This window comes from Polypterus senegalus, chromosome 3 (assembly GCF_016835505.1).
Source record: "Polypterus senegalus isolate Bchr_013 chromosome 3, ASM1683550v1, whole genome shotgun sequence".
Taxonomy (NCBI): domain Eukaryota; kingdom Metazoa; phylum Chordata; class Cladistia; order Polypteriformes; family Polypteridae; genus Polypterus; species Polypterus senegalus.
In genome coordinates, this window is record NC_053156.1 from 123,710,499 (window position 1) to 123,722,549 (window position 12,051).

The following is a 12,051-nucleotide window of genomic DNA, read 5'->3' on the forward strand; positions in this document are numbered from 1 at the left end:
CCTGGTGTGGCGTAAGTGCTGAGATCCAGGGCTCTCCAGGCACCGGGGTGCCCCCTCACGGTGACCACTGCAACCAGGGCGGTCGCCCTCCTCCGGTCCTCCTGGACATCCTGGCTGGGTACCACCCCTAGCTGTGTGCCACAGTACTTGGAAGTACAATTACCTCACTGTAAATTTGCACTACAGTTATAATATTGCACAATCTGAGCCACTTTATAAAGCGCATATTTACATATGATGACAATATCATTTTTAAGATGAAATGCAGCAAAATATGCTTATTATAATATGCAGATAAAACTTTAAGTTAATTTAAATAATCTATATTGTTAATAAATAAACATGTGAGGACACGATGTCGCAGCGCTAGCAAGGAGATGGCGCTCCATTCACAGATTGTTCCTGCCTCACGCTGTATTCTTGCTGGGACTGACGTAACACTGGAAGGATAGATGGATAGAATAATTTAACATGTACTACGAAGATATTTTATCCATCCATCCTCTTCCGCTTATCCGAGGTCGGGTCGTGGGGGCAACAGCTTAAGCAGAGAGGCCCAGACTTCCCTCTCCCCGGCCACTTCTTCCAGCTCTTCCGGGAGAATCCCAAGGCGTTCCCAGGCCAGACAGGAGACATAGTTCCTCCAGCGTGTTCTGGTTCATCCCCGGCGCCTCCTCCCGGTTGGACGTGCCCGGAACACCTCACCAGGGAGGCATCCAGGAGGCATCTTGATCAGATGCCCAAGCCACCTCATCTGACTCCTCTCGATGCGGAGGAGCAGTGGCTCTACTCTGAGCCCCTCCCAGATGACTGAGCTTCTAACACTATCTTTAAGGGAAAGCCCAGACACCCTGCGGAGGAAACTCATTTCAACCGCTTGTATTAGCGATCTCATTCTTTCGGTCACTACCCATAGCTCATGACCATAGGTGAGGGTAGGAACGTAGATTGACTGGTAAATTGAGAGCTTTGCCTTACGGCTCAGCTCCTTTTTCACCACGACAGACCGATGCAGAGCTGCCGCACCGATCCGCCTGTCGATCTCACGCTCCATTCTTACCTCACTTGTGAACAAGACCCCGAGATACTTAAACTCCACTTGGGGCAGGATCTCTCCCCCAACCCTGAGAGGGCACTCTACCCTTTTCCGGCTGAGGACCATGGTCTCGGATTTGGAGGTGCTGATTCTCATCCCAGCCGCTTCACACTCAGCTGCGAACTGATCCAGAGAGAGCAGAAGATCACGGCCTGATGAAGCAAACAGGACAACATCATCTGCAAAAAGCAGTGACCCAATCCTGAGTTGGACCCCTTCAACACCCTGGCTGCACCTAGAAATTCTGTCCATAAAAGTAATGAATAGAATCGGTGACAAAGGGCAACCCTGGCGGAGTCCAACTCTCACTGGAAACAGGCTCGACTTACTGCCAGCAATGCGGACCAAGCTCTGACAGCGGTTGTACAGGGACCAAACAGCCCTTATCAGGGGGTCTGGTACCCCATACTCCCAGAGCACCCCCCACAGGATTCCCCGAGGGACACGGTCGAACGCCTTTTCCAAGTCCAGAAAACACATGTAGACTGGTTGGGCAAACTCCCATGCACCCTCCAGGATTCTGCTAAGGGTGTAGAGCTGGTCCACTGTTCCGTGACCAGAACGAAAACCACACTGTTCCTCCTGAATCTGAGGTTCGACTATCCGACGGACCCTCCTCTCCAGAACCCCCGAATAGACTTTTCCAGGGAGGCTGAGGAGTGTGATCCCTCTGTAGTTGGAACACACCCTCCGGTCCCCCTGTTTAGAGAGGGGGACCACCACCCTGGTCTGCCAATCCAGAGGCACTGTCCCCGATGTCCATGCGATGTTGCAGAGACGTGTCAACCCAGACAGTCCCAGAGATGGGAGAGCCCACCTCAGAGTCCCCAGGCTCTGCTTCCTCATTGGAAGGCATATTAGTGGGATTGAGGAGGTCTTCGAAGTACTCCCCCCACCGACCCACAACGTCCCGAGTCGAGGTCAGCAGCACACTATCCCCACCATATACAGTGTTGACACTGCACTGCTTCCCTCTCCTGAGACACCGGACGGTGGACCAGAATCTCCTCAAAGCCGTCTGAAAGTCGTTCTCCATGGCTTCTCCAAACTCCTCCCATGCCCGAGTTTTTGCCTCAGCAACAACCGAAGCCGCATTCCGATTGGCCTTCCAGTACCTATCAGCTGCCTGCAGAGACCCACAGGACAAAAAGGTCCTATAGGACTCCTTCTTCAGCTTGACGGCATCCCTCACCGCCGGTGTCCACCAACGGGTTCAGGGATTGCCGCCACGACAGGCACCGACCACCTTGTGGCCACAGCTCCGGTCAGCCTCAACAATAGAGGCACGGAACATGGCCCATTCAGACTCAATGTCCCCCACCTCCCTCGGGACGTGGTTGAAGTTCTGCCGGAGGTGGGAGTTGAAGCTACTTCTGACAGGGGACTCTGCCAGCCTTCCCAGCAGACCCTCACAACACGTTTGGGCCTACCATGTCTGACCAGCTCTTCCCCCACCATCGAAGCCAACTCATCACCAGGTGGTGATCAGTTGACAGCTCCGCCCCTCTCTTCACCCAAGTGTGACCACAAAGTCGATCATCGAACTGAGGCCAAGGGTGTCCTGGTGCCAAGTGCACATATGAACACCCTTATGCTTGAACATGGTGTTCGTTATGGACAATCCATGATGAGCAAAAAGTCCCCCTCCTTGAACCGTCACCTTATCATGGTGGAGGGGTTTGCGTGTCCCAATGTCCGGGGCTTTATGCCCCTGGTAGGGCCACCCAAGGCAAACTGGTCCTAGGTGAGGGATGAGACAAAGAGCGGTTCAACAAACCTCCAATGAAGAACAAAAACCTTGGACAACATTTTCCCTTGCCCCGACGGGGGTCACAGGGGCCCCCCTCTGGAGCCAGGCCTGGAGGTGGGGCTTGGCCGGGCACAGCCCGAAGAGGTAACGTGGGTCCTCCTTCCCATGGGCTCACCACCTATTGGAGGGGCCAAGGAGGTTGGGTGCAGTGTGAGTTGGGTGGTGGCCGAAGGTGGAGACCTTGGCCGTCTGATCCTCAGCTACAGAAACTGGCTCTTGGGACGTGGAATGTCACCTCTCTGAAGGGGAAGGAGCCTGAGCTAGTGCGAGAGGTCGAGAGGTTCCGGCTAGATATAGTCAGACGCACCTCGACATACAGCCTTTCTCCTTGAAAGGGGCTGGACTCTCTACCACTCTGGTGTTGCCCCCAGTGAGAGGCGCCGAGCAGGTGTGGGCATACTTATTGCCCCCCGACTTGGAGCCTGTGCATTGGGGTTTACCCCGATGGACGAGAGGGTGGCCTCCCTCCGCCTTCGGGTAGGGAGAAGGGTCCTGACTGTTGTTTGTGCGTAAGCACAAACCCTTTTTGGAGTCTCTGGAGGGGGTGCTAGAGGGCATACCTTCTGGGGATTCCCTTGTTTTGCTGGGAGACTTCAATGCTCACATGGGCAATGACAGTGAGACCTGGAAGGGCGTGATTGGGAGGAATGGCCCCCCCAATCTGAACCCGAGCGGCGTTTTGTTATTGAAGATATTTTAATGTTCCTTAAAAGTTTTGAAGAATCGCCGTTCTAAACTTACAGATGGCTTGACTTCTATTACAGAGCTGATTGTGAGCCGATTGGGTATTTGGAGAAAGAAAAGGAAGGACAGGAATTGGGGGTTAGTACGTTTGAAAGAGACAGTACTGCTGCAATAAATTATTTCATTGAAGGCCACGCATGGCGCAGCAAGCATCTTGGGTGAGGCATGGACAATCAATGTGCCACTGTGTTCCCATGTTTAATAACATGCTTTAACTCATATCATCATGAAAATGATATCACATATACATCTTAGTATTTTAATATTGTAATATCACCAATGTAATGGATTCTGTGTCCTGTCAGAGGAAGAGAAGGCCTGTTTAAGAAGCACGTGATTCACACACATAGAGCACATAGAAGATGAAATACAATACAAAGCATTTAACATGCTACTTTAGTTACGATGAGATTTGAGAAACTAGTAAATTAAATTATTTTAAGATGAAGTTTATGATGTTCTACTTTAATGACAAAATAAACTACGTAATTAAAGTAATTTAATTATTACTTGCCCAGAGAGTTTGGACACGTGATTGTTGTTATTGTTTACATCCCCCCTCAAACGAAAGTGGAGATAGCGAGTGACATCATCCATTCCACAGTTGCTAAGTTACAAACGCAGCACCCTGAGGCACTTGTGCTAATCTCTGGAGACTTTAACCATGTGACGCTGGACAAAACATTACCTGCCTTCTCCCAGTATGTGGATTGTAACACCTGGGGAAATAGGACTATCGACCTACTTTATGCAAACATTATAGACGCATACAGCGCCACCCCGCTGCCTGCGCTTGGGAAAGCAGATCATAACCTGGTTCTGCTTCAGCCTCAATATAAACCAAGAGTGAGGGCGCTACCTACAACCACACGCTCATTCAGGAAGTGGTCCCCTGAGGCAGAGACTGCTTTGGAACACCAGACTGGGATATCCTGCTGGGGTCACATAGTGAGAACATTGAAGAATTGAAGAATTATGTTTGGACTTCTCTAGTGCCTTCAACGCCATCCAACCTCTGCTCCTTAGGGACAAGCGGACAGAGATGGGAGTAGATTCACACCTGGTGGCATGATTCGTGGACTATCTTACAGACAGACCTCAATATGTGCGTCTTGGGAACTGCAGGTCTGACATTGTGGTCAGCAACACGGGGCGCCGCAGGGGACTGTACTTTCTCTGGTCCTGTTCAATCTATATACATCGGACTTCCAATATGACTTGGAGTCCTGCCATGTGCAAAAGTTCACTGACGACACTGCTATTGTGGGCTGCATTAGGAGTGGGCAGGAGGAGGAGTACAGGAAGCTAATCAAAGAATTTGTTAAATGGTGTGACTCAAACCACTTACACCTTAACACCAGCAAGACCAAGGAGATGGTGGTGGATTTTAGGCGGCCCAGGCCCCTCATGGACCCTGTGATCATCAGAGGTGAATGTGTGCAGAGGGTGCAGACCTATAAATATCTGGGAGTGCAGCCAGATGACAAATTGGATTGGACTGCCAATACTGATGCTCTATGTAAGAATGGTCAGAGCCAACTATACTTTCTTAGAAGGTTGGCATCCTTCAACATCTGCAATAAGATGCTGCAGATGTTCTACCAGACGGTTGTGGCGAGTGCCCTCTTCTACGAAGTGGTGTGCTGGGGTGGCAGCATAAAGATGAAAGACGCCTCACGCCTGGACAAACTTGTTAAGAAGGCAGGCTCTATTGTAGGAGTAAAGTTGGACAGTTTAACATCTGTGGCAGAGCGACGGGCCATAAGCAAACTCCTGTCAATCATGAAGAACCCTCTGCATCCACTGAACATTGTCATTTTCAGGCAGAGGAGTAGCTTCAGTGACAGACTTTTGTCACTGTCCTGCTCCACTGACAGACTGAGGAGATCGTTCCTCCCCCACACTATGCGACTCTTCAATTCCATCCGGGGGAGTAAATGCTAACATTATTTAAAGTTATTGTCTGCTTTTACATGCATTTTTATTACTATTTAATTTAATATTGTTTTTTGTATCAGTATACTGCTGCTGGATTTCCCCTTGGATTAATAAAGTATCTATCTATCTATCTATCTATCTATCTATCTATCTATCTATCTATCTATCTATCTATCTATCTATCTATCTATCTATCTCTATCTGGAAATTTAGAGATTAAAAGTTGACATTTCGTGCTTTTTTACCACTGTGTGCCTATTTTTTTCCTTTGTACCCTAATAAGCTTTATATGACGCTCAGACGGTGGGCTACGACTTGCCTTTTCACGGTGTCTCTGACAACTTCTTTTTTATTTCAGGCACTGTGTGAATTTGTGAACTTTCTCCGACACTCTATGTCACTTAATCAACTTCCTTTTGTTGTTTATACCACTGTTTAAACCAACAAATAGTACGTTTTTCCTTGCCTCCACTTGGTATTCGCTTAAATTCTTCTATTTCCCCCTTTTGCCATTGCCTTTTCACAGAATGCTGAGCTTAAGGGCTATTTATATTTATTTGCATATTCAAAGAGGTGTAATTCTGGGAGGAGACGGGATGGGACAGCAGGCACATGCACATGCGTTACTTTTCATGCTGACCGGGATTTATGGAGCGGAAGAACGTGGAAGTTGCCGTTTGCACAGATTTATGCATCTGGATTTTTTGTGTGTATGAACATTTCTGCTTTCGTCCATACGCCATGTTATAGTGTGAATTCTTTGCGCGGCGTTATGCATGAGGCCCCTGGTGACTAAGGAAGCCAGCACATTAGCTTAGATTCAAATTTATTTTTCCTGAAACAGCTCCAGAAATGTTGTAGCCAGGTAGCACGGAGCATTATTCTAATTGTAAAATAAATTTTCAGGTCATAACAGTGCTTCCCTGGAGGGCACACACATGATCAGCAACAATGTTTGCATATTCTACACAAATAAAAAATTGCGTTAGTCATACCAAGAGACCCAAAGTGTGCTATAAAAACATGTGTTACAATAGTACACCACCTCCACCAACCTCATTGACTGGATTCATCAACTCATTTGATTTTCATCACTGCCTCTGCCAAACATCAGAAAATCTTGAATTAGTGGTAATGTGTTATGCTTTTTCCAACACTCCAGCTGCCAGGGTTTGTGATCGTAACCCTCTGAATTATTTTATCATATTATCATATTTTGTTATTTTGCAAAAAAGAATGTAAATCTGCAGAGGTATTGGCTCCTGAACTCTGTGTGACAATATTGTAAGAGGTGTGGAGTCTGTTGTGACTCTTTCATCATCAGTACTCATGTGATTGACGGTCATCTGTCCATTGCTTTGTGCAAGTTGTGTCAGCATCTGTTTGCCATTTTTATTATTGGACTTTTTCAGATCATAGGACTACTGTTTGACATTTACTCTTTGGGTCATGTCTTATTTATGAGTGAGGCAGTTTTTCAGTATTCCTGAATTTAGAGACACGCACTTACCCCCATTTTGTCCTGGGATTACACCTGTAATTTGTTTACTTGGCTAAAGTAGGACTGTCAGCATGCACATTGTGAAGCTGTCATTGACTGAGCAGTCATTTACCTGGCAAGGCATGCTGCCACTAGTAAAGTGGTCACTCCAAGCATGACCCAAGTCTATTCACTCTTATTTATTGATTAAATTATACAAAATAATTTATCAGTGCATGCATCAATCCATTTTTCTAATGCCACTTACTCAAGTGTATGTTACAGAACCAAACTAGCATCAGACACAATATTATGAAATAAGCCTGATCAGCATGCCAGTCAGTCTCACAGCACACCAACACTCCTTCATCTACAATTGGAGGAAGTGCTTTGAGTAGTGAGAAAGGCATTATTATTAATGTAAAGAATTTATTATTATTATTTTTATTTTTATTATTATTATTGTTAACCTAGCACAGACAGTTTTGGGATATGTAAGGAAACAAGAATAGCTATCACAACTAATGCTTTGAGTAGTGAGAAAGGTGGTATATAAATGTAAAGAATTATTATTATTATTATTATTTTTATTATTATTAACAAGCTAGCATGGGCAGTTTTGGGAAATGTAAGGATGCAAGAATAGGTAGCACAACTCTGCTGAGACTTAAGAAGCTTATTTTCACTATGTTTGAGTGACCAGGCTGGAAATGACCTCTAGCTTTCCGGAGTTGTGTGGCTAACGATTAAACCACCATGTCACCTTGATCATTTAATAATTACCTTATACAGTATACTGAACTCTCTTTTAAACTTGTCATTGTTTATTTATAGAAAAATGCCATCGTTCTGCTATGAAAAAGTAAATATTTAGGACAGAAAGATGGGCTTGAATAAACTAAGCAAGGCCATTGCTGAATTATGTACTCCTCAAGGTCCCCTGTTAGTGTTCTATCCTTATGGGTAACAATGAATTAATCGTTTACAATGTGCAAGATCAAAATGCAGGACATTTGAGAAGGAATTGTTTCTTTGCTGTAATATATTTGTTGGTCATTTATTCATTTTTTACAATTTATCAATGTGGCCATGTGCAGGATGTCAAACTCTGCATATACCACAATTGTTGCAGGTGGGCCTCCATACTGATCTAATTTAAGGCATGCAGCAGAAATGTTTAGACTGAGGAAAGCAAGCTTGATTTTTATTGACGTTGCATTCATCTATCTTTAGCACCTACTTCTTCCAAAGTTTGGACTGGAAGGTAGCATTACCCAATTCAATACTTTGACAGAAGCTTTTTGGGGAGAGAATTAGGCTAGGGATCTGCACTACACTGACAATCGGAAGGTTGCCGGTTCGAATCCCATAAATGCCACAAGGGACTCTGCTCTGTTGGGCCCTTGAGCAAGGCCCTTAACCTGCAATTGCTGAGCGCTTTAAGTAGTAAGAAAAGTGCTATATAAAAGCAAAGAATTATTAAAGAATTATTATTAATTACAAATACCAGAACAGGTAAACAATGTAATATCCTTCAGCATATTATGTTTCTAATTGCTCACTCCCTTGTGAAGAATTTGCAGCCAGCAGTTAAGTGAATAGCACAACAGTGAAGCACAGTGCCTCACGTCACCAGGGACCTGGGTTCAAGTCTTGGCCAGTGGATATCCTTGCCAAGTGTGTACTGTATGCTCCCCTAGTGTTATTGTGGAGGTTGACAACGAATATATCCTGGTGCGAGTGTGCCCTGACAGCCTGTTCAGGATTCATTATTGCTGGAATGGATTATATAGATCAGTAACTTTAGAAAGGACTAAAATGAGTTGGAAAACTGACAAATTAAGAGAAGTGAAAGTAAAACAAGGGCATTTAAACAAAAAAAATGCACAAAAACCTTACCTTGAACTTCGTGCAAGACAGTCTTTCATAAACCTAACGCACTGTCATTAAAAAATGCCATGTAATGTCAAAACATTTCTCAGTCAACTATTACTAAAGCTATTTAATATGTTTTGTTTAATATCTTCCTATTGCATTCTTATTTTTCAGAATTAGCCAACCATGTCAAATTTTAAAATTATACGGTGATGATCTGTTGTTACAATTTGTATTCAACCACATGAGGTTATTGGTGCATCTCTGAGTGTATTTACCTAACCTGCTTTCTGCAATCCTCGTGATGCATTTTATGGTGGTATATGTCATAACATAGTAAGCACATATGAAAACAGTTTCAGGATGTTTCAATGGGCAATACAGTCTCACAACTCCAGAGGCCTTAGTTCAGAAAGGTGCATGCTGAAAATATTTTCCATTTATAATTCTGTTTTTTGTCATATTTCTAAATCATTATTTAAGTTTTTTATTTTGGGAGGGTGCTGAATCCAGTTCTATTGCTAGTTTTTTGTTTCTGTTTGGTTTTGATATTGTTAGAGTTTATTTCTATCTTATTTCAACTCCATTTTGCTTTTGGGACATGGGCATTTTGTCTATTCTTACTGCGTCACTTTGGTAATCAGGTCATGATGGTAGCAGTGTGACAGAATAAAGGTTGTACTGTTCTCATCCCCTTTATCTGTTTGATTGATAATCTCTGTTTTTCTACATTAGTTTTCTTGTATTTGATTCTTTGGCATCATTATTTTGACTGCAATTTAGGGTTTTGTTTGGTTGGACTAAAAGTTCAACTTGATTTCTTGGATGAGAACTTTGCACGTTTCCAGACTTACGTTTCATTTTCTGGTCCTGAGTTCAAATAATTTCTGCTGATTTTCACAGAACAGTCCCATGTGACGTTTGCATGTCTGCACACTTGTTTTATTCTGGGTATTCCTGTTGCTTTCCACATCCCGAAGTTACATGGGTTAGACAAACTGTCGACTCTAAATTAGACTTGAATGAGTGTGTAAGTGTGACAGACTGGGGCAGAAATGGACTCGATCCATCCAACCCTGAACTGTATCAGGTAAGTTCACCTACACAAACATTATTATGCTGTAATGGATGGTACATGTGGACTGGTATCCCAACCAGTATTGAAAAAGGATCCTTATCTGGCCAGGAGGCCAGCACAATGAAAGGAATGTTGGAGATGAGCACTGATAAATATTTTCTCCCTCAATATGCTAGGTGGCAGCCTCCTTGGTGTAGGATTCCCACACGGATGCCAGCAGGGTATTCTGGGACCTGTAGTCCTGTGAGACATGGGAGATGCTAGGGGGAACTGAAGGGATTCTTAAATCTTACTTTGGTGGACTTCCAACTGACCCAGAATTACTTCTGTTGGGTTATACCCTAGCACCAGAAGTATTCCTGGGTCCAACATAAAAAAGACTGCTTGACTTCATTCAGGCGAGTCAGAGTTGGGTGGAAGGAGGACAAAGCTCAACTCGGAGGTGTGGAGGAAAAAAAGAGACAGAAGAATTGTATTGTATTTTGTTTATGCCACTTTTGAATCCTTTGTGCAAAGTTAAAATAAACAGTGAGGTAGTGTCTGGGGTTGGGGTGCTGCAATGCCTAACCCAGTTGTCATAATGCATGTATTTTTGTGTTATTTAAGGTTTTTATGTATGTCTGTTTTGCATTTCAATTAGCATTTCAAAGGTTATATTTTATTACCATTTTGATTTTCATTATTTTCACAAAGTTCTCATTATTGAGCATATGATCAGCATTTGCACATTCAAGTTATCCCTTAGTGGACTTTCTAGCACTAGATAGCTTCACCTCAAGTAGGCGCTAATGTTAGGTTTGGTTTCCTGATTTTGAGCACTTACTTTTTCAACTTATGATTTTGTGTTGCTGCGGTGGGTTGGCACCCTGCCTGGGATTGGTTCCTACCTTGTGCCCTGTGGTGGCTGGGATTGGCTCCAGCAGACCCCCGTGACCCTGTGTTCGGATTCAGCGGGTTGGAAAATAGATGGATTGATTTTGTGTTGTCTTGTGCTTGCCTGGTTTCATTTTGTCTCCTGGTATTTTGACACTCGCTTTCCCTTTTTTGACCATGATCCTTTGCATTCTAATCATGTCCTGGTCTTTTTCTGTTATAATAATCTTTAACACCCTGTATGTCATATTACAAGCACAGAGCTATCCAAGAACTTGAATATATTGCCTTTGTGAACTACTGATGCCATTACTAGAAACAGTATGGATTTTACAAAAAAAAACTGACATCAGTATTTTGCATTTTCACAAAATATGGCAGCAAAACTGAGTGTTTCACTTTTTAGGGCACAACTCAGACTGTAGCAGTTTGTTACTTATGCAATGTGTGTTGTGGAAGATCATCCCAGACACAGACAGAGACACAGACTCACAAGTCCCAAAGCACACGTTTTTTGCTCCAAAGTCTTTTTGCATAATACACACAGTGCACAAATCACCAATCAAATGCTCACAGTCCTTTTCTTTATTTTCTTCTCCTTTCTTTTCTGCCGCCTCCACTCCTCTCCCACAAGCTCTGTCCTCTGCCTCGTGACTCTGGCTCTCAAATGGAGTGCTCCCTGACGATCTTCCCGCAGCACTTCCTCGTGGGGCTGAAGTGCTGCATGGGCACCCAGAAGCACTCCAGGTGCTCCTGAATTCTCTTCATTTCAGGGTTTTGGGATTGTTCAGACCCCCCCTGGAGGTGGCCTCGGGCTCCTGCAGGGTTGAGCTTCTAAGTTCTGCTCCCGTGGCCCTAACACCAACCATGGCGACTACCCTCTCGTGTCCTAGGGGAGAAACTGTTTCTCTCCCAGTTATTCCACTCTCCAGACGTCCTGGCTAGGCAAGAGTCCCAGCCATCCACCACAGTGTACACTATGAAAGTATGTTTTGTTTTATTGATGAACTGTACAAATATTCTTCTTCAAATTTCACTATGTAGTTCACCATTATAGTCTCAGATGATATACCACTGTTCTTTGTTTATTAACTCTGCATTGTAAATTTGTTGGAAATACGAGAGGCAAGAAAAGATTTTGTCACACAAGCTCATTA